Raw genomic sequence first — 27,489 nt, 5'->3', positions numbered from 1 at the left:
CTCTGCCGGGAGAGTCCACACCACACAATTGCCCTAGTGCAGAATTCAAAGCGCTAGCTTTTGTGCAGCATATACCATCGCGTGAAAGCCGACCCCGGACTCATTGTATACCACCAAATAGAGCAAGTGGGTAGGATGTCCATGTCCCTGCGCCATCTGTTCGAATTCGTAGCAGCCACATGGCAAAAGCATGGCCAGAAATCTCAAACATGTTCCAGAAGAATAATATTCGCACGCATAGCAAGAGCATTAGTACTGAGTCTCCATGTTATCAAAAAACAATCCTCCCTTCCACGGAAATTAGCGGCGAATTGAGCGTTGCTCAGGGGATTAGTTTCCTTATGGTTGTGGAATCAGTTCTTCCGGTTCAATTATCTGACATAATAATATAATATTGCTTGTATTTTTCTGGATTTGTCTCAGACTTTTCGGTGTCGTTCGTTTAGCGAGAGACGGCATGCATTCTCCTTACAGTTTTGCTAGAACTCATTTAGATGAGATATAATTTGGTCTCATTCACCTTTTATAGCCATTGGATGTGATGCTATAAGATGCGTGTGTGCTGACGTGGGTTGTATATGCTATTGTTTTCAAAGTGAATGAGACCAAATTATATCTCATCTAGATGAGTTCTAGGTACTCCCTTCTCCTTAACCACGATACGTCCGTATCGTGTTTCTAAAGCACCGTAAACCTGGCCAGATCATTGGCCTCACCCCCTACCCCGGATGCATTTTTGCCTGGAAATTAAGATGGGAAACCAAGGTGCGATAACAACCATGAATGGTGCTACATTGGCAATCGAACAAACAAAGCGCGCTATAGCTAGCTACTAGGTGCCAATTGCGCTAAAAGCTGCACTCCACTTGCCAAGCAGCTCGTATTCGACTCCATCCATCCGTTGGAGTCACGGAGGCCAAGTTGTTGGGCGTCGGGTAAGCAGCACGCGGCAGCATTCTATCTCCCGGGCTCCTTCCCGCGTACGTGCCGCCGCTGGATTCCTCCGTCGGTCGACACTTGCAGATATTGCTGATTGATTATCTTGCTAAGCCACGGCGACGGCGGGCCCGATCCGCGCCCACGTACGGCCATCTCGCGCCCATAAATATACTTGCCCGCATCGCCGAGAGGCAGCAGCAACACCAAGAGTAGCCGGCTGTGGTAGGCACTAGCCTTTGGCTCCCCACACCACACGTTGCCTCTCTCCCTCCGCTCTCCATCAGGTAACATCCGTGCAAACAGCAATGCGCGTTCATATGTCAGATGTGCAAGCTAGACACTGGATTATTCGATGTGTGTGACTAGTACGCCCTGTGAATTTAGCAAGCAACGTAATCTTTTTATTTTTGGTTTTGCTAATTCCCACTCAACTCCGTACAAGATTCCGCAATTTTATGAGCTTCTGTATTATTCTTTTGAATGATACGTAATCACCACTATTAATAAAAAACCGAGAAAGAATATATATGCAAGAGTTTTGGAGATTTTAGAATTGCCGGTGAGTTTGTTGCTTCGAGTTGAAGATTTACACCGATAAAAGACGAGATGTGCACACAAAGCTTTAAGCACTAATTAAGCCTTAGTGAATATCTACACTAGTAAGTTTTTCTTCATGTTTGAAATGCTTAGCATTGTAGATACTCCCTAAGGCTTGGGTGGTATTGCGTTGTGTGGCCACTCGATCAACTTTGGCCTCCCGTCGGCAGTGTATAGCAAAGGGATGTGTATACTACTTGATTCACCTTTTTTCTTGACAGGTACATGAAGGAATATATATGGTTGCTAGCTTCATGCATATGCTACTCTTTATTTGTTTTATTTTTATAACGATGCAAATTCTTGTTAATGGTTAATGTAAATCAGCAGTGAATTGCTGGCAAATAATGTGATGCCCTACAAAAAACAAACATTTTGTAAACAGGTAAACAAATAATGTGACGCAGTTTCTATTTTTTATTTTGCTAACGCCCAGCCAACTGAGAATTTCGTACAAGTCTCCACAATCTTATGAGCATATGTATTTCCTTTTGACTAATATATGGAAGTAATTCTTTGCATCAAAGAAATTGTGAAACAACACACAGTAATTTTAGAGATTTTAGAATGCATGGTGGGCTAGTTTGTTAGTTCAAGAGTTAAGTTGTACACATAAAGCTTTAAAGCAGTCGAGCCTTAGTGAATATCTACACCAGTAAGTTTTTTTCTTCATGCCAGAAATACTTAACAGTGTAGATACTCCCTAAGGCTTGGTGGTATTGCATTGTTGTGGCCACATGTCACTTGAGCATCTTTGAGCCTCCCATCGCCAATCAGCAATGTTTATAGCTCCAAGCAAAAGTAGGTTTATGCAAAAGGATGTGTGTGCTACATGATCACCCTTTTTCTCGACAAGTATATACACGCTAACGTACTACTCTTTATTAGTTGGAAATTTATAACCATACGAATTTTCGTCTATGAACGCTCGGCAATGGGCCAAGGTGGGAGCCATAGGGTTAGCAAGTCTGAGTAGTTGGCTTGCTTCTGTTTGGGCTGAGCAACCCATGTCTTCTGCTTCGGTCATCACCTACATGTTGGCTTGCGCACGATTTCTTGTGCAACCATTCCTTGTACTTCCTTGTGAATTATCATATGTGACTTAGTATGTCCCGTAATTCAGCAGCCGATGCAATTTCTTATTTTTGGTTTTGCTAATTGCCACTCAACTCCGTACAAGATTCCAGAATTTTATGAGCTTCTACATTTTTCTTTGAAAAAATGATACGCAATCAGTTCTTTTAATAAAAAGCTGAGAAAAAGATATGCAATAGTTGTGGACATTTTAGAATCACGAGTAAGTTTGTTGCTTCGAACTGAAGATTTACACCGGCAAAAGACAAGATGTACACATAAAGCTTTAAGCACTAAAGCCTTAGTGAATATCTACACTAGTAATATTTTCTTCATGTTGGAAATGCTTAGCATTGTAGATACTCCCTAAGGCTTGGGTGGTATTGTGTTGTTGTGGACACTTGATCATATTTGGCCTCCCATCAACAATGTATAGCTTGAAGAAAAATAGCTGATGATGACACCACTACTACAGTTACACACATAGCCCACATTACAACATATATGGGACCGACTACTAGAGCTTGTGAACGCCAACTAAATTATCAGGTACTTTCGTTTCTTGGTCATAACTCTAGTGTTCATTACAATATGATGCTGCGTAAGTTGGATACATTTGTGTTGTTAAGGAATGAAGCCCCTAGCATGGACAAGAGGGACGAACACTGGAGCATGATCAAGCATAGAGATGAAGGTGCATATGAAGGGAATAAGAGCAGAGTTTCTAGTGGATGACATACAAGGACATGGACGAAATGTACAAACGGTATTTTATAAATTTCGTCCATAGCTTATTTTAGGTGTTGCACCACCTTATTTTTGCGCCAAGCCCATGTAGTTTTGAAATACTACTTCATAGGTTATTTTTAGAGTCTGTATTGTAGGGGAAACAACTCAGGAGGGATTTGCGTCCCACCTTACGAAAGGTGGATGAAGTTTTCTCTCCGTTCCCCTCTTAATACAGCCCTTACGGCGTCGTTTAGACTTGGGTTTTGTTTAAATTATAGTTTTCCATGGCTGCAACTCATGCGCTTTGTTTGCGTCCAATGACTACGTCAAGACATCACATAGCCCTACACTTTGATAATTAATTAATTTTTCTTACATTCACAATATCCAGATTCCAATATCAGTTTCTTGATTGCTCTTCATTTGCGTGCGGGAAATAGACCCTCATGGTCAAGTGATTGATTGTTCTTCATTTGCGTGCGGGGAATAGACCCTTGTGGTTAGGTGACTGTGCTCTGCCGTGGTCAATAACCTCTCGGAGTTGGTTTAGTGATTGCTAAGGCGCGACGTCTTCACATGTTCATAGTGGGATCATAAAAGTCCAGTCCACCGAAATTTATAGTCATCATCTCATTGAAAGATGGGATACGTTTGCCTCTATCAAGTGGTATCAGATTTCCAACTTGCTCCATGAGATTTTACTAGTTTTTCATAGTCTAAATTGCATCTGTTCTTTCTACCTACAGTCCACAAAAAGCCAAAAAAGGATTATATCATCATCTTCGAACCAATCTGTGCCTTTTGCAATTTTATTTTCCGTGTTTTTCTTTGTTGAATTTGCAGTTGCATCTTCATGTCGAGTCGTTGGTCTTACCGTCTAGTCCCTTAGAGTTTTGACTTCAAGTCACATGTTTTCATGCCACTGCCACAAATTTTTTATCTCCATTGCCATATACCTCCACACACACATGACCCAAATAATTGATAGAATCTAGAATATTATAAAGTGGAATGTTACCAAATATTGATATGGAAATATCAAATATATGGGCAGGGAAGGCCCCCACTAAAATAATAATATAAATAAATTAATAAATAGAATAAATAATAATTATAATAGGATGGATGGCGATCATATTCACATCCAAGTTTCCTCATATGCATATAAGCAGCCAAATGCACATTCATATGCATACCAAAAGGCTGTAATATTCCTGAAGATAAGGTCCAAGACACAATCATGATGAGCAAGAAATCTCAAAAGGAAGATAAGGCCACCTCCATTTGCTTCCAAGACGAGGAGTCTGCAATTCTATCCAGCATGCACTCCGTATCCTATAAAGAAGGGCTTCAAATGGTTACAAAGCCTAGAAGACCTGAAAACTAGATGCGTAATGGACAAGAAGAAAGAAGAAGGAAGTAATGGAGGTGTGATACGTCCATTTTGCATCATGTTTTCCTACTGTCATTTTTAGCGTTTTCAATCAATATAACACTTTGTGGAGCAATTCTATTGCCTTTCCTCTCATAATATGAAAGGTTTACACGAAGAGGGAGATTATCGGTAGCTGGAATTTTGGACATGAAAAAGCTACGTTTGAGATACCTATTATGCACATCCCCAAATGAGCTGAAATTTTACGGAGATTTATTTTGGAATAAATAAAAAATATTGAAGCAAAGAAGTATCATAGGGGGCCACCCAGGGCCAGACACGCCCTAGTGGGTGGTGTGGCCCCTAGCTAGCCGTCGGTGCACATCTTATGATATATTAGCCCATTTTCCTTAGAAGAATAAATAAGAAGAGGACTTTTGGGACAGAGCATTGCGTCTCGAGGCGGAACTTGGGTAGGAGCACTTTTGCACTCCGGCGGAGCGATTCCGCCAGGGATACTTCCCTCCAAGAGGGGGAAATCGAAGCCATCATCATCACCAACAACTCTCTCACATGGGAGGACCAATCTTCACCGGCACCATGTCATCTCAAACCCTAGTTCATATCTTGTATTCAATCTTTGTATCAAAACCTCGGATTGGTACCTGTGGGTTGCTAGTAGTGTTGATTGCATCTTGTAGTTGATGCTAGTTGGTTTATTTGGTGGAAGATTATATGTTCAGATCCATTATGCTATTCAATACCCCTCTGATCTTGAGCACGAATATGTTGTGTGAGTAGTTACTTTTGTTCTTGAAGACATGGGAGAAGTCTTGTCATAATTAATCATGTGAATTTGGTATTCGTTCGGTATTTTGATAATATGTATGTTGTTGATTCCCTTAAAGGTGTTATGTGAATGTCGATTACATGACACTTCACCATCTTTGGGACTAAGGGAATGCATTGTGGAATAGTAATTAGATGATGGGTTGCTAGAGTGACATAAGCTCAAACCCTAGTTTATGCGCTATTCTGTAAGGGGCTGATTTGGATCAATATGTTTAATGCTATGGTTGGATTTATCTTAGTTCTTCTTTCGTAGTTGCGGATGCTTGCGAGAGGGGTTAATCATAAGTGAGAAGCTTGTTAAAGTAAGAACAACAACCAACCACCGGTCCACCCGCTTATCAAATTAACAAAGTAGCGAACGTGAATCAAACAAACATGATGAAAGTGACTAGATGAAATTCCGATATGTCCTCAAGAATGCTTAGCCTATTATAAGAGATCGTTTCGGCTTGTCCTCTGCTACAAAAAGGATTGGGCTACCTTGCTGCACTTTTATTACCGTTACTATTATTTCCTCGTTACAAACTACCTTGCTATCAGACTATCTGTTACCGATAATTTCAGCACTTGCAGACAATACCTTGCCAAAAACCGCTTGTCATTTCCTTCTGCTCCTTGTTGGGTTTGACACTCTTAATTATCTAAAGTACTATGATAGATCCCCTATACTTGTGGGTCATCGTGGCTCTTTTCTGGCACCTTTTCATGGAGTGAAGCGCTTCTGGTAAGTGGAATTTGGTAGTGAAACATTTATATGACGTGCAAATTTACTGTCACTTGTTACTATGGAAAACAATCATTTGAGGGGTTTGTTCAGGGTTTCTTCACCTCAACCAGAAGCACAAAGAGTTTCTCCTCAACCTACTGCACCTACTAAAATTATTTGTTATGAGATTCCTTCGGGTATGTGATGTCTACTATGCAACTTTATTCTTGTAGACATGTGTTGGCCCTCCAAGCGCAGAGTTTTGTAGGACAGTACCAATTTTCCCTCAAGTGGATGACCTAAGGTTTATCAATCCGTGGGAGGCGTAGGATGAAGATAGTCTCTCTCAAGCAACCCTGCAATCAAATACAAGAAATCTCTTGTGTCCCCAACACAGCCAATACAATGAAAAATTGTATAGGTGCACTAGTTCGGCGAAGAGATGGTGATAAAAGTGTAGTATGGATAGTAGATATGAGTTTTTGTAGTGCGAACAATAAAAAACAGCAAGGTAGTAAATGGTAAAACGGAGCACAAACGATATTACAATGATGGAAAATGAGGCCTAGGGTGCATACTTTCATTAGTGTAATCTCTCAACAATGCTAACATAGATGGATCATATGATTATCCCTCAATGTACAATAAAGAATCACCCCTGAGTTCCTATTAGCGGAGAACAAAAGATAGAAATTGTTTGTAGGGTACGAAACCACCTCAAAGCCATTCTTTCCGATCAATCTATCCTAGAGTTCGTACTAAAATAACAGCAAGCTATTCTTTCCGATCGATCTAATCAAGAGTTCATACTAAAATAACACCATATGATACATATCAACCAACTCTAATGTCACCTAGAAACCCCAATGTCACCGTGATTACCCGTGAGTTAATTATACGATATGTATCAAACAATTTCAGATTCATAATACTCAATCCACACACATAACTCTAAGGAGACCCCAAAGTTTCTATTAGAGAAAAGATAATAAAAACGTGCATCAACCCCTACGCATAGATTACCCCAAAGTCACCTCGGGAATCCGCAAGTAGAGTGCCATAACATATATCAAGTGAATCAAAATAATACCCCACTATCACCACGGGTATTCATATGCAAGACATATATCATGTTTTCTCAGATCTAAACATTCAATGCGATAAGAAAAAACTTCAAAGGGTAAAGATTTAATTCATCACAACAAGAGTAGAGAGGGGAGAAACACAATATGATCCATCTATGTTAACAAAGCCCATGATACATCAAGATCGTGACATCTCAAGATCACGAGAGAGAGAGATAGATTAAACACATAGCTAATGGTACAAACCCTCATCCCCGAGGGTGGACTACTCCCTCCTCATTGTGGTGGCCGCCGGGATGATGAAGATGGCCACCGGTGATGATCTCCCACTCTGGCAGGGTGCCAGAATAGGGTTCCGATTGGTTTTCGGTGGCTACAGAGGCTTGCATGGCGGAACTTCCGATCTAGGGTCTCCCCGAGGGTTTTTGGAATATTTGGGAGTTTATAGTGCGAAGAAGGGGTACGGGAGGCCACCGAGGTGGGCACAACCCACCAGGGCGCGCCTGGGGGGGCCCAGGTGCGCCCTGGTGGGATGTTCCACCCTCGGGGCACCACCCCAGGTGCTTCTCTAGCCCAATGGTTCTCTTCTGGTCCATAAAAAAATCACAAAAAGTTTCGGCGTGTTTGGAGAACTTTCATTTCTGCACAAAAACACCACCACGGTAGTTCTGCTGAAAACAGCGTCAGTCCGGGTTAGTTCCATGCAAATCGTACCAAAACCATATAAAATTATTATAAACATGGCATGAATACTTCATAAATTATAGATACGTTGGAGACGTATGAGCATCCCCAAGCTTAATACCTACTCGTCCTCGAGTAGGTAAATGATAAAAGAAATAATTTATGAAGTGTGAATGCTAGCAAAGTGCACATGTTTGATCAACGACAATTTCAGTCACTTTTCCTAGTATCATAACAACAATTGTTTCTTATAAAACTTATCATGACAAAGTAGCAACCAATTCACATGTTAAGGTTCAAACAATGAATTCTCTTGAAACTCAACAACCTATATACTTAGTCACCAAACAATTGCAATTCAACTTATTCAACAGAGTCTAAGTAAGAGCTGTACATACTCAACCATCATATAGTCTTCTATGATTGCTAACACTCACCGCATACACATGAGCAAAATGTTTCAACCGGACACGTAGAAATATAGGGGCTTATAATTTCGCCTCCAAACGTATTCACCTCAATGGTGATGTCAAAAATAATAACTCATGCTACCCATATCCAACTGGATATAAGTGCCTAGATCTTTCCTCACCACATGATGCTTGCCAAAAGAGAAAAATAAAAAGGAATAGAGAGAAAAACTTTGACTCTTTGCATGAAAGTAAATACTGAAAAGTAAAAGATAGGTCCTTCGCAGAGGGAAGCAGAGGTTTCCATGCACTTATTTGTTTGTATGCTCAACCCCTTAGTGCAAAAGAACGTCAGGTTATATTTCCCCTTATGATAGCAACCTTTATTATGCAGTCTGTCGCTTTTATTCTTTTCCATCACATGTTCATACAATGCTCAATTTTCTCTTACACTAATTGATTTAACACTTTTAGAAGCAATTTTTATTGCCATATTGCACCGATGACAACTTACTTGAAGGATCTTGCTCAATCCATAGGTAGGTATGGTGGATTCCCAAAACAAGATTTTGGTTTAAGGGTTTTTGGATGCACAAGTAGTATCTCTACTTGGTACGAAATGTTTGGCTAGCAAATATGGGGGGCAAGCACCACATGTTGAAGGATATATGACAATATAACTTCTATGTGAATATGAACAAACATAAATCATTATGTTGTTTTCCTTGTGAAACCTCAACAATTTTGACATATAATATTTTGATGGGTGATCACAATCACAAAATATTTCCAAGATAGTGCATTTGCACGTGAAAGTCTCTTCCTTCTACTAATCATTAATGAATTGCTTGTATGACCAATATTGTGATTGTCAAGCTTCAAAAGATTTCACTTTCTAAAACTAATGTCAAGCTACCACTAGGCATGATATGAGCATACAATTTCAACTTTATGATGTTAAATTCATTCAACAATTTACTCATAGGATATAAGTGAATCACAAGAGTAACTCACAAGCTACTCCAAAAAGATATAAGTGAAGATCAAACGAGTAGTTAAACAAATGGGTAGCCAATTGTGAGGACTCTCTTTTATTTAAAACTTTCAGATCTAAATATTTTATTAAAACATCAAGCAAAGAAAATGACATTCCAAGCATAGCACAAGTCATGTGAAGAAGCAAGAACATAGGCTCAACCGATACTAATCGAAAATTGTTGAAGAAGAAAGCTGGGATGCCTTCTGGGGCATCCCCAAGCTTAGATTCTTGAGACTTTTTGAAATATTATCTTGGGATGCCTTGGGCATACCCAATCTTGAGCTTTTGTGTCTCCTTAATTCCTTTTATATCACAGTTTCCCAAATCTTAAAAACTTCATCCACACAAAACTCAACAAGAACTTGTGAGATAAGTTAGTCTAAACCAATGCAAAAACTTTATCATTCTCTACTGTAGCAAATCACTAAAATTATTATTCAACATTGCATACTAAATGCCTCTGTATATTTAATACTCCTATCCTCAAATATAATCATTAAACAAGCAAACATATGCAAACAATGCAAACATAACAACAATCTGCCAAAACAATACAGTCTATAAAGAATGCAAGAGTATCAATACTTCTTAAACTCTAAAGATTATAAAAATATACCACCCTGTAGAAAATTTATCAGAGCTTATTTTTCAAAAAAATTCAAGATTTTATCACATTCTGACTTTTCTAGGGAATTTTTGCAATAGCGGTAAACTTTCTGTTTTCAAATAGCAACAAGTAGACTTGCAAAATAAGCATGTCAAAGGCTATCATTGCCACTTTTATTGAAATAAAAGATGCAAAGAATTATTCTAAATAACATCAAGAAAAGCCTAACAAAATAAAATGACTCTCCAAGTAAAACTCATATCATGTGACGAATGAAAACATAGCTCCAAGTGAGGTTACTGATAATGTTGGAGACGAAAGAGGGGATGCCTTACGGGGCATTCCCAAGCTTAGTTGCTTGGATCTTCCTTGAATATTACCTTGGGGTGCCTTGGGCACACCCAAGATTAGGGTATTGTCACTCCTTATTCTCCTCATATCGACATCTCACCCAAAACTTGAAAACTTCAATCACACAAAACTTAACGGAACCTTGTGAGATAGGTTAGTATGATAAGGAGCAAACCATTTCACTTTTGGTACTGTCAAAGACAAGATTAATAATTGTTTACACACAATGAATACTGTAGCATATCATTTCCACAATTTATATTGAACAATATAAGCCATAGAAACAAGGATACAAGCAAACTATGCAGTGAAAACAAAATCTGTCAAAAATAGAATAGTCTGTAGTAATCTGTACTCAAACCATACTTCTGATACTCCAAAAATTATGAAAAAAATATGAAAATGTGAGAAATTTGTATATTAATCTTTTGCAAAAATAATCAACTCAAAAGCACTCTTCTGTTAAAAGTGAGATAGCACAAAAGTTTCTGTTTTTCCAGCAAGATCAAATCAACTATCACCCAACATGATCCCAAAGGCTTTACTTGGCACTTTATTGAAACAAAAACAATAAAACATGATTACTGCATAAGCATAATCATGTGAACACAAAAAAATCAGTAGATAAAAGTGTTCGGTTGTCTCCCAACAAGCGCTTTTCTTTCATGCCTTTTAGCTAGGCATGATGATTTCAGTGATGCTTGCATAAAAGATAAAAGTTGAAACATAAGCATCATAAACCATAAGTTCCTATCTCATAATAATTCTCAGTAGCATTATGAATAGATTCATCCATATAACCATCACATAAAGCATTATTTTCATGATCCAAAAGCATAGAAGATTTATCACTCTTTATAGCATACATGTCATCATAATAATCATCATAAGTAGCAACTTTGTTCTCATCATAGTCAACTAAAACCTCTTCCAAAATAGTGGATGTATCACTAAATAAAGTCATGACCTCTCCAAATCCACTTTCATCAATATAGTAATCAGATTCAACACCCTCCAAAACAGTGGGATCACTACTACCTAGAGTTAACACTTTTCCAAACCCACTTTCATCATTGTAATCATCATAAATAGGAGGCATACTATCATCATAATAAATTTTCTTATCAAAAGTAGAATGAATCAAAGGATCATATTTATTATGCAAAGCATCCCCAAGCTTAGGACAAGCATTAGTTTCAGAAAATAAATCTTCAAACATTTCATACTCATCAAACATAGCATCCCCAAGCTTGTGGTTTTGCATATCATCATAATCATTCTTATCAATAGCATGAATGGCACCAATAGTATAGCAAACATTATTATCATGTTCTTCCAAGAAAGTGCCAAAAAGATCTTCAAGGTCATAAGAGACATCATTGTCTTCCCAATTATGATCATCACAACAAGTAGTAGGCATCACAAAATCATACTCAATATCATCATCCTCCATCAACATATTTGATTCACTTTCATGAGGCATAATGGTGATAGGAGAAATATTACTTGGGAGAGTTACCTTTTTACATCTACTTTTTCTTCGTTTCATTTTCTTCTTGACCACCTCACGTGTGGGTTTAATCAATTTTTTCGAGCTTCTTGTTGAAGAGATTGATTGGATAGGAAGCTTCTCCTCGTTACCTGATTCATCATAATAAACACTAGGAGGGTATTGGGAAATATTTTCCCTTTCGTTAGTACTCTCTTCATACTCTATTTGTTCTCTTGTCTTTAGATCGTTGGCAATATAAGGATTCTCAATGCAATTTTTCGCACAAAACATATAAATTTCCTCTAGATAAAAATCAAGAAATATATTGAGATTAAATTTTGGAATACCCTTAGTTATACGTTTCATTTCTTCATACCCAAAAATAAGACTAAGATCTTTATGATGCTCAAGGGTAATCAAGTTATCACAATTTTTGGACACGATTTGATCATGAAACAAATAGCATTGGAGATTTAAATGACCATGTTCATTGCAAAGTTCACAAGGATGGCAAAAATATTAAATCTTTTAGCACAATCATCTAGCCTCTCTTGCAACCTTTTCGTTTCTAAATATTTATGCTTCTTACAAAATCTATCTTCCCGTTTTGGTGTGCGTGTGCACTCCCAATTTACTGCGCAAAAATTGGCATTCTTATAGGAGACATCATTATCATTGCAATCATGCTCATCATTCAAATAATTTTGGATATTCAAATAATTCATATTAACAACATTGCAATCATGCTCATCATTCAAATAATTTGTGCCAAACATTTTATTTACTTCTTCTTCTTCTAACAATTGAGCACAATTTTCTGAACCATCATTTTCAAGAAAGACATTATAAAGATGATCAATAATATGATGCAACCTCAATTCCATTTTTATGTAGTTTTCTTTTATAAATCAAAGTAGTGATAAAACAAGAAACTAAAAGATTCGATTGCAAGATCTAAAGATATACCTTCATGCACTCACCTCCCTGGCAACGGCGCCAGAAAAGAGCTTCGTTGGTGGGGTGTGAGTGTCACTTACCTAACCTCCCCGGCAATGGCGCCAGAGAAAGAGCTTGATGTCTACTATGCAACTTTATTCTTGTAGACATGTGTTGGGCCTCCAAGCGCAGAGTTTTGTAGGACAGTAGCAATTTTCCCTCAAGTGGATGACCTAAGGTTTATCAATTTGTGAAGGGCGTAGGATGAAGATAGACTCTCTCAAGCAACCCTGCAATCAAATACAAGAAATCTCTTGTGTCCCCAACACACCCAATACGATGACTAATTATATAGGTGCACTAGTTCGGCAAAGAGATGGTGATAAAAGTGTAGTATGGATAGTAGATATGAGTTTTTGTAGGGTGAACAATAAAAAACAGCATGGTAGTAAATGGTAAAACAGAACACAAACGATATTGCAATGATGGAGAATGAGGCCTAGGGTGTATACTTTAAATAGTGCAATCTCTCAACAATGCTAACATTGTTGGATCATGTGATTATCCCTCAAGGTGCAATAAAGAATCACTCCCGAGTTCCTATTAGCAGAGAACAAAAGATAGAAATTGTTTGTAGGGTACAAAACCACCTCAAAGCTATTATTTCCAATCAATCTATCCTAGAGTTCGTACTAAAATAATAGCAAGCTGTTATTTCCGATCGATCTAATCAAGACTTCTTACTAAAATAACACCATATGATATATATCAACCAACTTTAATGTCACCTAGATACCCCTATGTCACCGTGAGTACCCGTGAGTTAATTATACGATATGTATCAAACAATTTCATATTCATAATACTCAATCCACACAAAGAACTACAAGGAGACCCCAAAGTTTCGATCAGAGAAAAGATAATAAAAACGTGCATCAACCCCTACGCATAGATTACCCCAAAGTCACCTCGGGAATCCGCAACTAGAGTGCCATAACATATATCAAGTGAATCAAAATAATACCCCGTTGTCACCAAGGGTATTCGTATGCAAGACATATATCATGTGTTCTCAGATCTGAACATTCAATCCAACAAGACAAAACTTCAAAGGGTAAAGACTCAATTCATCACAACAAGAGTAGAGAGGGGAGAAACACCATTGATCCATCTATGTTAACAAAGCCCATGATAAATCAAGATCGTGACATCTCAAGATCACGAGAGAGAGAGAGAGAGATTAAACACATAGCTACTAGTACAAACCCTCAACCCCAAGGGTGGACTACTCCCTCCTCATCATGGTGGCCGCCGGGATGATGAAGATGACCATCGGTGATGATCTTCCCCTTTGGCATGGTGCCGGAACAGTGTCCCGATTGGTTTTTGGTGGCTAGAGAGGCTTGCGGTAGTGGAGCTTCCGATCTAGGTTCTCGCCGAGGGTTTTCAGAATATTTGGGAATTTATAGGGCGAAGAAAGGGTACGGGAGGCCACCGAGGTGGGCACAACCCACCAGGATGCGCCTGGGGGCCCAGGCGCGCCCTGGTGGGTTGTGCCCCCCTCGGGGCACCCGCCAGGTGCTTCTCTGGCCCAATGGTTCTCTTCTGGTCCATAAAAAATCCACAAAAAGTTTCGCGGTGTTTGGAGAACTTTCATTTCTGCACAAAAAACAACACCATGGTAGTTCTGCTGAAAACAGCGTCAGTCCTGGTTAGTTCCATGCAAATCATTCCAAAACCATATAAAATTATTGTAAACATGGCATGAATACTTCATAAATTGTAGATACGTTGGAGACGTATCAGTATGATAGAGAAACTGCTAGCTAATCCTTATGCAGGAGATGGAACATTACATCCTGATATGTAGCTAATCTATGTGGATGAAATTTTCAGCTTGCAAGTTTACCCAGGGATAAAGTTAAGAAGAATTAATTCCATTTATCTTTGGAGGGAAAGGCATTGACATGGTATAGGCTATGTGATGATATCGGAACGTGGGATTGGAATCTATTGAAATTGGAATTTCATCAAAAGTTTTATCCTATGCCTCTGGTTCATCGTGATCGGAATTATATATATAATTTTTGGCCTTGTGAAGGAGAAAGCACCGCTCAAGCTTGGGGTAGGCTTAAGTACATGATGTACACAAGTTCCAATCATGAACTCCCAAAGGAAATTATCTTACAAATTTTTTATGCACAGCTTTCTCATGATGATCAAACCATACTCGATTCTTCTTCTACTGGCTCGTTTATGAAGACGACTATTGAGTTTAGATGGGACATTCTTGAAAAAGGTAACGAGTCAGGTATAATACTTGAGTATGATTGTGTTAAATCTTTTATGGATACAATGCCTTTTAGAAGTACTAAATATGGACTTGACTTTGACATAGCAGCTTCATTTTGTGAATCATTTGCTACTCATGTTGATATTCCTAAGGAGAAGTGATTCAAATATCATCCCCCTATTGAAGAAAAGATTGAGGAGCCTGTTATAATTAAAGATGAAACTACCATTTAGAATGTTGATTCATTTATTCCTACTACTTATATTGAGAAACCACCTTTCCCTGTTAGGATAAAGAAACATGCTAAGGTTTCAACTGCGGTGAACAAAAGAGATATTAGAGCACCTAGACTGTCTAAACAAATTATAGTAGAACCTAATATTGCTATGGTTAAAGATCTCTTGGTCGATAATATAGATGGGTATGCTATTTATTTCCGTGATGAAGCTACTAGAATTGCCCAACCCCATACTAAAGATAAGAATAAGCCCGTTGTTGGCATGCATGTTGTCTTAGTTAAGATAGGAGATCATTGTTATCATGGCTTATGTGATTTGGGTGCTAGTGTGAGTGCTATTTCAACTACCTTATATCAAGAAATTAAGAATGATATTGCTCCTGCTGAAATAGAAGATATTGATGTTACTATTAATCTTGCAAATAGAGATACTATTACACTACTTGGGATTGTTAGAGATGTTGAAGTCTTGTGTGGAAAAATAAAGTGCCCTACTGATTTTCTAGTTCTTGGTTCTGCACAGGATGATTTTTTCCCCATAATTTTTGGTAGAGCTTTCTTGAATATTGTCAATGCTAAGATTGATTGCACTAAACAAACAATCATTGTTAACTTTGGTGATGTATCCTCATGAGTTTAATTTCTCTATGTTTCATAGAAAACCTAATGATAAAGAATTGCCTAGTAAACATGAAATTTTTGGTGTTGCTTCTATTGTTGTACCTCCTATTGATCCCTAAGAAAAATATTTGCTAGACAATGAAAATGATATGCACTTGAATGAGAGAAATGAAATACATAAGATGTTCTTTGATCAACCACCTATCCATAAACACAATTTGCCTTTTGAAACTCTAGGAGGTCCTCATCCACCTAAAGGTAACCCCAAGTTTGAATTGAAACAATTACCTGATACTATGAAATATGCTTATCTTGATAAAAAGAAAATATATCATGTTATTATTAGTGCTAACCTTACAGAGCATGAAGAGAAGAGACTACTTAAAACTCAGAGGAAGCACGGTGCTGTTATTGGATATACTCTTGATGATCTTAAGGGCATTAGTCCCACCCTATGTCAACACATGATTAACATGGAGCCTGATGCTAAACAAGTTGTCAATCATAACGATGATAAAATCCTAAGATGAAGGAAGTGTTAAGAACTGAAATATTAAAAATCCTGGAAGCAGGTGTAATCTATCCCATAATAGTAGATGGGTAAGTCTTGTTCATTATGTCCATAAGAAAGGAGGCATTGCAGTTGTTCCTAATGACAAAAATGAACTTACTCCAATAAGACCTGTGACTGACTATAGGATGTTAATTGATTTTATAAAATTAAATAAAGCTACTAGAAAAGATCATTACCCCTTACCTTTTATTGATCAAATATTAGACAGATTGTCTAACCATACACACTTTTGCTTTCTTGATGGATATTCCGGTTTCTCTCAAAATACCAGTATCACAATCTAACCATGAGAAAATCACTTTTACTTGTCCTTTCAGAACTTATGCTTATAGATGTATGCCTTTTGGTTTATGTAATGCACATTGAGGGAGTCCTGGATTAGGGGGTGTCCGGATGACCGGACTATAACCTTTGGCCGGACTACTGGACTATGAAGATACAAGATTGAAGACTTCGTCCCGTGTCCGGATGGGACTTTCCTTGGCGTGGAAGGCAAGCTTGGCAATACAGATATGTAGATCTCCTCCCATTGTAACCGACTCTGTGTAACCCTAGCCCTCTCCGGTGTCTATATAAACCGGAGGGTTTTAGTCCATAGGATGAACAACAATCATACCATAGGCTAGCTTCTAGGGTTTAGCCTCTCGATCTCGTCGTAGATCTACTCTTGTACTACCCATATCATCAATATTAATCAAGTAGGAGTAGGGTTTTACCTCCATCGAGAGGGCCCGAACCTGGGTAAAAACATCGTGTCCCTCGTCTCCTATTACCATCCGCCTAGACGCATAGTTCGGGACCCCCTACCCGAGATCCGTCGGTTTTGACACCGACATTGGTGCTTTCATTGAGAGTTCCTCTGTGTCGTCATCTTTAGGCCCGATGGCTCCTCCGATCATCAACAACGATGCGGTCCAGGGCGAGTCTTTTCGCCCCGGACAGATCTTCGTATTCGGCGGCTTTGCACTACGGGCCAATTCGCTTGGCCATCTGGAGCAGATCGAAAGCTACGCCCCTCGCCATCAGGTCAGGTTTGGAAGTTTGCACTACACGGCTGACATCCGCGGAGACTTGATCTTCGACGGGTTCGAGCCATAGCCGAGCGCGCCGCACTGTCACGATGGGCATGATCTAGCTCTGCCGCCGAACAGTGCCCAGGAGGCCGCCCCAGTGTCTGCTCCGACCCTTAGGGTGAAGCCGACTGCACCAATCGAGGACGGGTGGCTGGACACCGCCTCGGCGGCTGCAATCTCTACGGCGGTCGAGACGAACACCAGCCTTGTCCTTTGCGAAGCTCGTGACTCCGAGGTGCCAGACTCCTTTTTGGACTCCGAATCTTCCGCGCCCCTGCCGATCAAACCCGATTGGGCGCCGATCATGGAGCTCGCCGCCGCGGACATCTTTCAGCACTCGCCCTTCGGCGACATTGTGAAGTCACTAAAGTCTCTCTCTTTATCAGGAGAGCCCTGGCCGGACTATGGTCAGCAAGGTTGGGATGCGGACAACGAAGAAATTCGAAGCCCACCCATCACCCACTCTGTAGCCACTGTCGATGATTTAACCGACATGCTCGACTTCGACTCCGAAGACATCGACGGTATGGACGCCGATGCAGGAGACGACGAAGAAGCAGCGCCTATAGGGCACTGGAAGGCCACCTCGTCATATGACATATACATGATGGACACCCCAAAAGAAGGGAATGGCGATGGAACAACGGAGGATGACCCCTCCAAGAAGCAGCCTAAGCGCCGGCGTCAGCGGCGCCGCTCTAAATCCCGCCAAAGCAAAAACGGCGATTCCGGCACGGGAGATAATAACACCCCGGACAGTTCAAAGACAACCCCCTCCAGCAGGATTTAGCACAGGAGGATGGAGAAGCCATCCCTCATGGGAGAGCGGCAGACAGAGAGGTAGAGGACGATAATTACATGCCTCCCTCCGAAGACGAGGCAAGCCTCGACGACGACAAATTTGTTGTGCCTGAGGATCCCGTCGAACAAGAGCGTTTCAAACGCAGGCTTATGGCCACGGCGAGCAGCCTCAAGAAAAAATAGTAGCAGCTTAGAGCTGACCAAGACTTGCTAGCCGACAGATGGACTGAAGTCCTTGCGGCCGAAGAGTACGAACTCGAACGCCCCTCCAAGAGCTACCCAAAGCGCAGGCTGCTACCCCGACTAGAGGAGGAAGCACCTAAACCTACATCACTGGCGCACGACGCGGCCGACCGGCCACCTCGTGGCCATGACAGAGAGGCCTCTCGGCCATCCACTCAAGCTGCACCCCGGCGTCGCTCAAAAAATACCAAGGCACGGGGAAATGCGCCAGACCTGCAAGACATATTGGAGGACAAGGCAAGGCAAACAAGATCGATCTACGGATCGCGTGGGTGCCCCACAGCACGTGACGATAACCGTCATGCCGGATATGGCAAATACGGCCAGGCTGAACACATCAGACAAAGCTCATTTGGGCTACGTCGTGATATAGCCCAGTACAGAGGCGCCGCACACCCACTATGCTTCACAGATGAAGTAATGGATCATCAAATCCCCGAGGGTTTTAAATCTGTAAACATCGAATCATACGATGGCACAACAGATCCTGCGGTATGGATTGAGGATTATCTCCTTCATATCCACATGGCCCGCGGTGATGATCTACACGCTATCAAATACCTCCCACTCAAGCTTAAAGGACCAGCTCGGCATTGGCTTAACAGCTTGCCAGCAGAGTCAATTGGTTGCTGGGAGGACCTGGAAGCCGCATTCCTTGACAATTTCCAGGGCACCTATGTGCGACCACCAGATGCCGATGACCTAAGCCACATAATTCAGCAGCCAGAGGAATCGGCCAGACAATTCTGGACACGGTTCCTAACTAAGAAAAATCAAATAGTTGAATGTCCGGATGCAGAGGCCCTCACAGCCTTCAAACATAACATCCGTGACGAATGGCTTGCCCATCACCTAGGACAGGAAAAGCCGAAATCCATGGCAGCCCTCACAACACTCATGACCCACTTTTGCGCGGGAGAAGACAGCTGGCTAGCTCGTAGTAATAACATGACCAAGAGCCTTGGTAATTCGGATACCAAGGACAACAATGGCAGGTCGCGTTGCAACAAGCCCAAGCGCCACATTAACGATGATAATGTTGAGGATACGACTATTAATGCCGGATTCAGAGGCTCTAAACCCGGTCAGCGGAAAAAGCCATTCAAAAGAAATACTCCGGGCCCGTCCAGTTTGGATCGAATACTCGATCGCTCGTGCCAGATACACGGCACCCCCGAAATACCAGCCAATCACACCAACAGGGATTGTTGGGTGTTCAAGTAGGCAGGCAAGTTAAGTGCCGAAAACAGAGACAAGGGGCTGCATAGCGATGACGAGGAGGAGCCCTGGTAGCCGAACAATAGGGGGCAGAAGGGCTTTCCCCCACAAGTGCGGACGGTGAACATGATATACACAACCCACATCCCCAAAAGGGAGCGGAAGCGTGAACTCAGGGACGTATATGCGTTGGAGCCAGTCGCCCCAAAGTTCAACCCGTGTTCCTCCTGCCCGATCACTTTTGATCGAAGGGACCACCCCACTAGCATCCGCCACGGCGGATTCGCCGCATTGGTTCTAGACCAAATCATTGACATATTTCACCTCACTAGAGTCCTTATGGACGGCGGCAGCAGCCTGAACCTGCTTTATCAGGATACAGTGCGAAAAATGGGCATAGATCCCTCAAGGATTAAACCCACAAAGACGACCTTTAAAGGCGTCATACCTGGTGTAGAGGCCAACTGTACAGGCTCAGTTACACTCGAAGTGGTCTTCGGATCCCCAGATAATTTCCGAAGCGAGGAGTTAATCTTCGACATAGTCCCGTTCTGCAGTGGCTATCACGCCCTGCTCGGACGAACCGCATTTGCAAAGTTCAATGCGGTGCCGCACTACGCATACCTCAAGCTCAAGATGCCAGGCCCTCGAGGATTCATTACGGTCAATGGAAACACCAAACGCTCTCTCCGAACAGAGGAGCATACGGCGGCCCTCGCGGCGGAAGTACAAAGTAGCCTCTGAAGGCAATTCTCCAGTCCGGCTATTAAACATCCGGACACCGTCAAGCGCGCCCAGAGTAACCTACAACAAGACCGCCTGGCACGTTCCGAGCACGCGTAGCAGCGCGGCCCCTACCCCAGCCCTCGCGAAATTGCGAAACCAGTACCACGCGTACATAATTATGCTCTGGAAATACCATGGGCATAAGAGGAGGGGCACAACCGGGGCACGCCCAAAATGCGGCTCAACCGCACTAGGGGCTCTCGATTTTGTCATTTTTTTTTCTTACTTTCAGGAATCCACTCTCCAGAAGGCCTGTCCGGCAGTATAATCGCCGAACACACGATGCAACAGCTAGGGAGGTAGCAAGCTACGTCGAATGTCCAGGTGGTCTCTATAACGAGCTAAATACCTGTCTTACATAAAGTCTCGCAGCTTGCCCCTGGAGGGGGACATGTCAAATAATCCCACCTCTTTCTTATCGCACTATTTGTATCATTTTGCTTTCACAGCAGCCTTTTAATAAACAATAGATAGCCCTTGTCTATTATTGCATTCGTTTTTTATGTAAATATGTTCAGTTATGACATTATGCTACCGTACACTTTGGTACGGCCAATACACCAGGGTCTTAAGTACCCAAGAATATGGTGTGAGAAGTCCGAACACTCTCATGAGTGCGGCACCCCGAACTTATAGCATTATATGCATCGGCTCCGAATCATGTCTTGGGTCAATAGTTGGGTTTGCCCAGCTCCCATGTTTTGGTACCTTACATTCTGTTATATCGGCTAAGGTAGCGCTGGGAGAACTACTGCGATTGTGCCCCAGTTGAGCTGGGTTAAGCACCTCAGTAGAGAAAGCTAAAACTGACCGTCATGATAGGGCGAGAGCCGGTCGCTGTTCGAGAGGTTTTCGAGTCCCTAAAGACTTATGCCGCTTAGAGCGAGGAGCTGGCTTTGTCCGGCCTAGGCATGGATAGCGCCTCGAACTCGGTCTTCCGAATACTAGGGTCTTCACCGAAATTCAAAATTATAGAATTCTATGGCTAAGTGAGAGTGATAAAGCATTATAGTCCGATTGCCTTGTTCGTTGTGCTGAGCGCCTCCCTCGAAGGACACAAGAATGGGAACAAGAGCGCTCAGGTTTATCCCAAACACCCCAGCACTCGTGGCATGGGGGTAGAAGCCAACTACTCGCCATCTCTCAGATTTAATAAACGGCCGCACAAAAGGTAATATTTTAAATTCAAAAAGCGTTGCTTAGCGCATATGAACAAGTTTTCAGCGCACGGGATAACACGAGCGAGTACTCAAAAATTACATCCTTGGAACACTCATTCGCCACAAGACAGGCACCCTTCAGGACGCCCTCATAATACAACTCGGGCTTGCGATGCTCCTTCCCCTCTGGTGGCCCATCTCTCAGCAGCTTCTCAGCATCCATCTTGCCCTAGTGTACTTTAACACGGGCAAGGGCCCTACGGGCGCCTTCGATGCATATGGAGCGCTTGACGATTTAAGCCATGGACAGGCATCCACCAGCCGCCTCACCAGCCCAAAATAGCTCCAAGGCATGACCTCCCTAGGCCACAGCCGGCCTATAAGGCCCTTCATGGCCTGTTCAGCTACCTTATGGAGCTTGACCAGCTGCTTCAGCTAGTCGCTCAAGGGCACCAGGTGTCCGGCCTCAACATACTGGGACCAGAACACCTTCTCCGTCAAGCTCCCTTCCTCGGCTCGGTAGAATGCGGTAGCATCGGACGCACTGCGGGGCAGATCTGCGAATGCTCCTGGAGAGCTCTGGACTCAGGTAAGTAACAGGTAATTCACTTTCACGTGCTTGCTTTGCATAAAGAATGCCTTACCCGCCGCTATCTTCTTCATCGCCTCAATTTCATGGAGGGCTTTTTGGGCTTCGGCCTTGGCAGATTTGGCGCCCTCAAGGGCCTAGGCAAGCTCGGACTCTCGAGTCATTGAGTCAAGCTCCAAACTCTCGTGTTTTTTCACAAGAGCGTGGAGCTCTTGCTGCACCTCCGCCACCCGCACCTCTAGCTTTTCTCACTTGGCGTGCTCCATGGCCGCATTGTCTTCGGCCTTGGACAGCATTTCCTTCAGGGTCACCACCTCGGTTGTGGCCCCTGTAATACTCACATTGGTCCTGTCATTATTTGCAACCAAATCTTTTTATATACTTACATAAGGTATTACCTACCTTCGTTGTCCTCGAGCTGCTTCTTGGCAAGGCCGAGCTCATTCTCGGACCGCTTGAGGCTCTGCTTCAATGCACCGACCTCCACAGTTAGTGCGGCAGAGGTCAGCAGCGCAGCCTGCATTCCCATATTGACATACTTATGTTAGACTCCTGCTTATATCTTTTTAGATCCTTAGTCCGGACTTTCTATCCGAACACCAAACTGAGCATCAGGGGCTACTGTCTATGCGGTAATATTTTTCCATATCTTAAATACATACTTCAAAGCCTTTTAGAAGGCTGGCACAGGCTTCCGTCAGCCCGCTCTTGGCGAACTGAACCTTCTGGATCACCGCATTCATAATAGTTTGGTGCTCCTCGTCGATGGAGGCGTTGTTAAGCACCTACAACAAATTATCCGACGCCTCCTGCGTATATGTTGGACGGAGGTCACCGGCGCGTAGGCTTGCCCTTCTTACGAGGGGGCCGCCTGCCAGACTCCGAAACCACTGAAGGTTCCGGTGCGGTGTCCGGCCCAGGGCCGGATTTAGAGCCCCTTGGGGTGTTATCCCCTTTGCACCTGGAGTCTGGGAGGTCGCCTTGCGGCGCCTCCGGGACCACCTCCTCCTGGCTTGGCCTCTTTTGGGACTCCACCTCGGCATCGTTCGTAGGGCGAGGGGAGGTAGCAGTCGGGAGTGAAAGACTATTCACATCCGACGAATCCAGGGAGCCGCTCGACGAAGCGTCGAGCCGGGTCTTGGGCGGACTGCATGATTATATTCGGCGTTTAAAGGAACGCCATGAGTTATTCTGGTATCCGGATACTTACGATTTTTCCAGGGGCTTGGCCCTGGATGGCCACTCCTCTTCGTCGTCGTCGGCGTTGGTGGACTAGTCCGGAGGAAGGGTCTTTCCCTTCTTGGACCCTCCGCCCCCCCCTAGTTGGGGCGGCCTTCCTTTTCTTTCCTCCCCCCGTTGGAGGGGGAGATGCCTCTTCTTCCTCCCACTACAGGAATCAGACAATTTGCCGTCAGGCAAGCACTGACGGCAAAGGCTGAAATACAGACGGCAAAGATTTTGCCGTCAGCTAGCTGACGGCAAAGAGTGACGGCAAAGCGTAAGTCGGCAAAGAGTACTTTGCCGTTAGCTTTTTATCGGGAAGACAGCAAAGACTTTGCCGTCAGCCAAACCGATGTTTTGCCGTGAAGTGATTTAATAACAGACGGCAAAGAAAAGCTCATTTGCCGTCATCTGATTTGGTAACATATGGCAAAGGGGAGCTCCTTTGCCGTCAGCCTCGCAAAATCAAAGACAGCAAAGTGCTCCTTTGCCGTCAGTCTCATAAAATCACAGACGGCAAAGAATTTTTCCTATTAATATAATCTGAACCAACTGTCCAAGTGCAGAGGCTACAAGTAACTAACGGTCAACGATGAACACCACAGTATATTACGATGAATGAACAAATTTCACAATACAAAATTACTATATTTACACATAATACATCATCATTTGCTGATTCAGAGCAAAACATAATACATCATTACTCTATTTACACATAATATATCACAATAGCAGCCCGAGATCCAGCATGCAGCCATTTTGAGTTCGATCGACGCCAGCTCCTCCCCTGCGAGCATCCCCTGTGCCCGTGGTCGCCGAAGCAGCAGCAACCAGCAGCAGCGCCCCTCTCCCTTCTTCTTTCTTTCTCCAAAAATAAAACACCCTAACGCCACCATGGATGCCTGAAGAGCTGCCGCCGCTCCTCAAGGCCGAGGCCAGGGTCGAGGTCGGCAGAGGACTGCGGGGGTGAGGGGGTCGGGGTTACCGGAGGTCGGCAGGTCGATGGGGCGCAGAGGCCACCGGGAGCATCGAGCGACGAGGCTGGGGCCGGCAGGCAACGCGGCCAGGACTGGCGGACGAGATGACGGCCACCGAGGCCGGGGCCGGCCGATGAGATGGCGGCCAGAGACATTGTGGCGGGCGCCGGTGGGCCTACCGTGGCGACAGGGGGAGTAGCTGGGGCCGACGGCACTGGGGGCGAAGGGGCAAGTGGCCGCGGCCGCTTGGCAAAGTGGTGGCCGGCGAGGATAGGAGTGGACGGCGAGGTGTTGGCTGGGGTCGAGGGTGGAGGTGGTAGCGGGCGCTGGCTGGCGAGCCTGATTTGGATCGAGGAGGAGAGAAAGAGAGACGTGCGGTAGGGATAAGGATAAGGGAAGCAGGGTGTGGGGCACATGGGTGCTGCCCTGGGGGCGTGTGCATCGTGGGTGGGCGGGGTGTGCGTCTAGACAGCCTGGTGGGTGGGGATGTTCGTCTAAGATCTTGCCATGTCATCGGTCCGGGTGATCGATACGTGTATTGTGCTTTCTCTTTGCCGTCTGCAAAACAAAGCACAGACGGCAAAGAGATCACTTTGCCGTCTGCCAAAAAAACAAAGACGGCAAAGATTCTTTGCCGTCTGTCAAAACAAACACAGACGTCAATGATTCTTTGCCGTCTGTGTTATTTTTTGCAGACGGCAAAGTGAGCTCTTTGCCGTCTGTGTTTTCTTTCGCAGACGGCAAAGTCTATTTTGCCGTCAGTGTTTCTTTGCCGTCTGCTGATGACGGCAAACCCTTTCTTTGCCGTCTGCTCGATAAAAAACTGACGGCAAAGACGCTCCCTGACAGCAAACTAGCTGTTTCCTGTAGTGTCCTCCTCGTCTTCATGGGAGGAGTGCGCTTCGGAGTCGTCGGGCGATGAATCCGACACCACCAGGCGCCGGGAACTCTTTCGAGTTCCCGTGGCCTTCTTCTTGGCCTTCTTCTCCGGCACCACGTAAGGTGCCGGGGCCAGCAGCTTCGCCAAGCAGGCATCTGCTGGGCCCTCGGGCAAAGGAGCCGGACAGTCGATCTGTCCAGACTTCTTCTGCCAGTCTTGTCAAAGGAACGGGAGCTTAGATCCCGCATTGAGTCAAACTATGGAAAACAAGTATCCCGTAAACGGTAAAACAAGCTTACCACACTGGCTTGGCGCTTCGCGCAGAATCCGCGATCCTCGGTAATGGGAGGGGGAACCTCGGCGCCCTTGAATAGCACCTTCCAGGGATCCTCGTGCATTGTGTCAAAGAGCCTGGACAAAGTTTGGTGCTGAGCCGGGTCGAACTCCCACTAGTTAAAAGCCCGCCGTTGACACGGGAGGATTCGGGGGAAGAGCATGACCTGGACTACGTTGACAAGTTTAACCTTCTTTTCCATCAGGTTTTGGATGCAGGTTTGGAGTCCGGTCAGCTCTCCCGAATTACCCCATGACAGGCCCGTCTCTTTCCAGGAGGTGAGCCGGGTGGGGATGCCAGATTGGAATTCGGGGGCCGCTGCCCATTCAGGGTCACACGGCTCGGTGATGTAGAACCACCCCGATTGCCACCCTTTGATGGTTTCTACAAAGGAGCCCTCGAGCCATGTGACGTTGGGCATCTTGCCCACCATGGCGCCTCCGCACTCCACTTGCTGGCAGCCCACTACCTTCGGCTTGACATTGAAGATCTTCAGCCATAAGCTGAAGTGGGGCTTGATGCGGAGGAAGGCCTCGCACACGACGATAAATGCCGAGATGTTGAGGATGAAGTTCAGGGCCAGATCATGGAAATCCAGGCCGTAGTAGAACATGAGCCCCCGGACAAATGGGTGGAGTGGGAAGCCCAGTCCGCGGAGGAAATGGGGGAGGAACACCACGCTCTCATGGGGCCTGGGGGCTCTGTTGGAAAAGGCAGTGCCTAGGAGGCGCTTAGGCACGCCTAGGTGCTAGGCAATGGCCAAATGCCTCGCCTAGGGCACAAATCGATGTCTAGGTAGGGAAAGCAAGGAATTTCCTACCCAAGCAAGAAATCATGCCACATACTGGACTGATATGCCAAACGGGTTATATTCCAATGGCAGTAGATAGTAAATAACTTATTTATATGCCCGAAATTAATATCAACACCCATATAATAATCACAAATACACCACGAGTAAAACTATATTACCGCCTGGGCCGCGCCTAGGGCGCTTAGGCACCGCCTAGGCAATAGGTGAAGGCCAACCGCCTTGCTTACGCCTACCGCTTTTTCTAAGCTTGCCTGCGGGTGGGGATAAGCTGCCCCTCGTCTGGAAGCCGGTGCGCAATGTCTTTGGACAAGTATCCGGCCTTCCTCAACTTTTTGATGTGCCCCTCCGTGACGGAGGAGACCATCCACCTGCCTCCCGCTCCGGACATGGCTGGAGAAGGTTGAGGTGGGAAGTGCGGACTTGGGCGCTGGAGCTCGAGTGCGCGGGAATGGATAAGCGTAGGAGGAAGAAGGCGTAGATGAAAAAGGTGGATCCTTATCCCCTTATATGGGCGGACGAAACTATGTGCCCCCACCAGCCTGGTAAAACTCGCTTATCTCCCAAGCGCCATGATTAATGGCACGATTGGGTTACCCACGCCCGTATTGATGAGAATCCCGGAATAAGGGGACACGATCTCTGCTTCGACAAGACGTGCCAAAGAAACCACCTCGCTAAACGCGCTGAGGTGGGACAGTAAAACGATTCGAATAAAGGCTTGGCCGTGGCGTGATGTCACGCCCCGGAATACGTCAGCAGATTAGATTTTTGCAAATATTATTCTCTCT

At 44.0% G+C, this 27,489-nt stretch overlaps 1 long non-coding RNA gene across 1 annotated transcript; it reads left to right on the top strand.

Annotated features, from left to right (window-relative positions):
• Positions 1-1,151: 1,151 nt before the first annotated feature.
• On the top strand, positions 1,152-3,714 carry LOC119340172. The gene is made up of 2 exons (XR_005164422.1): positions 1,152-1,223; positions 1,758-3,714. It is a non-coding gene; the product is annotated as an uncharacterized LOC119340172 (long non-coding RNA).
• The last annotated feature ends 23,775 nt before the right edge of the window (positions 3,715-27,489 follow it).

Source organism: Triticum dicoccoides, chromosome 7B (assembly GCF_002162155.2).
Source record: "Triticum dicoccoides isolate Atlit2015 ecotype Zavitan chromosome 7B, WEW_v2.0, whole genome shotgun sequence".
Classification (NCBI taxonomy): Eukaryota; Viridiplantae; Streptophyta; class Magnoliopsida; order Poales; family Poaceae; genus Triticum; species Triticum dicoccoides.
Note: the sequence above shows the minus strand (reverse complement) of the source record. Positions and strands in the feature narration are given on the sequence as shown.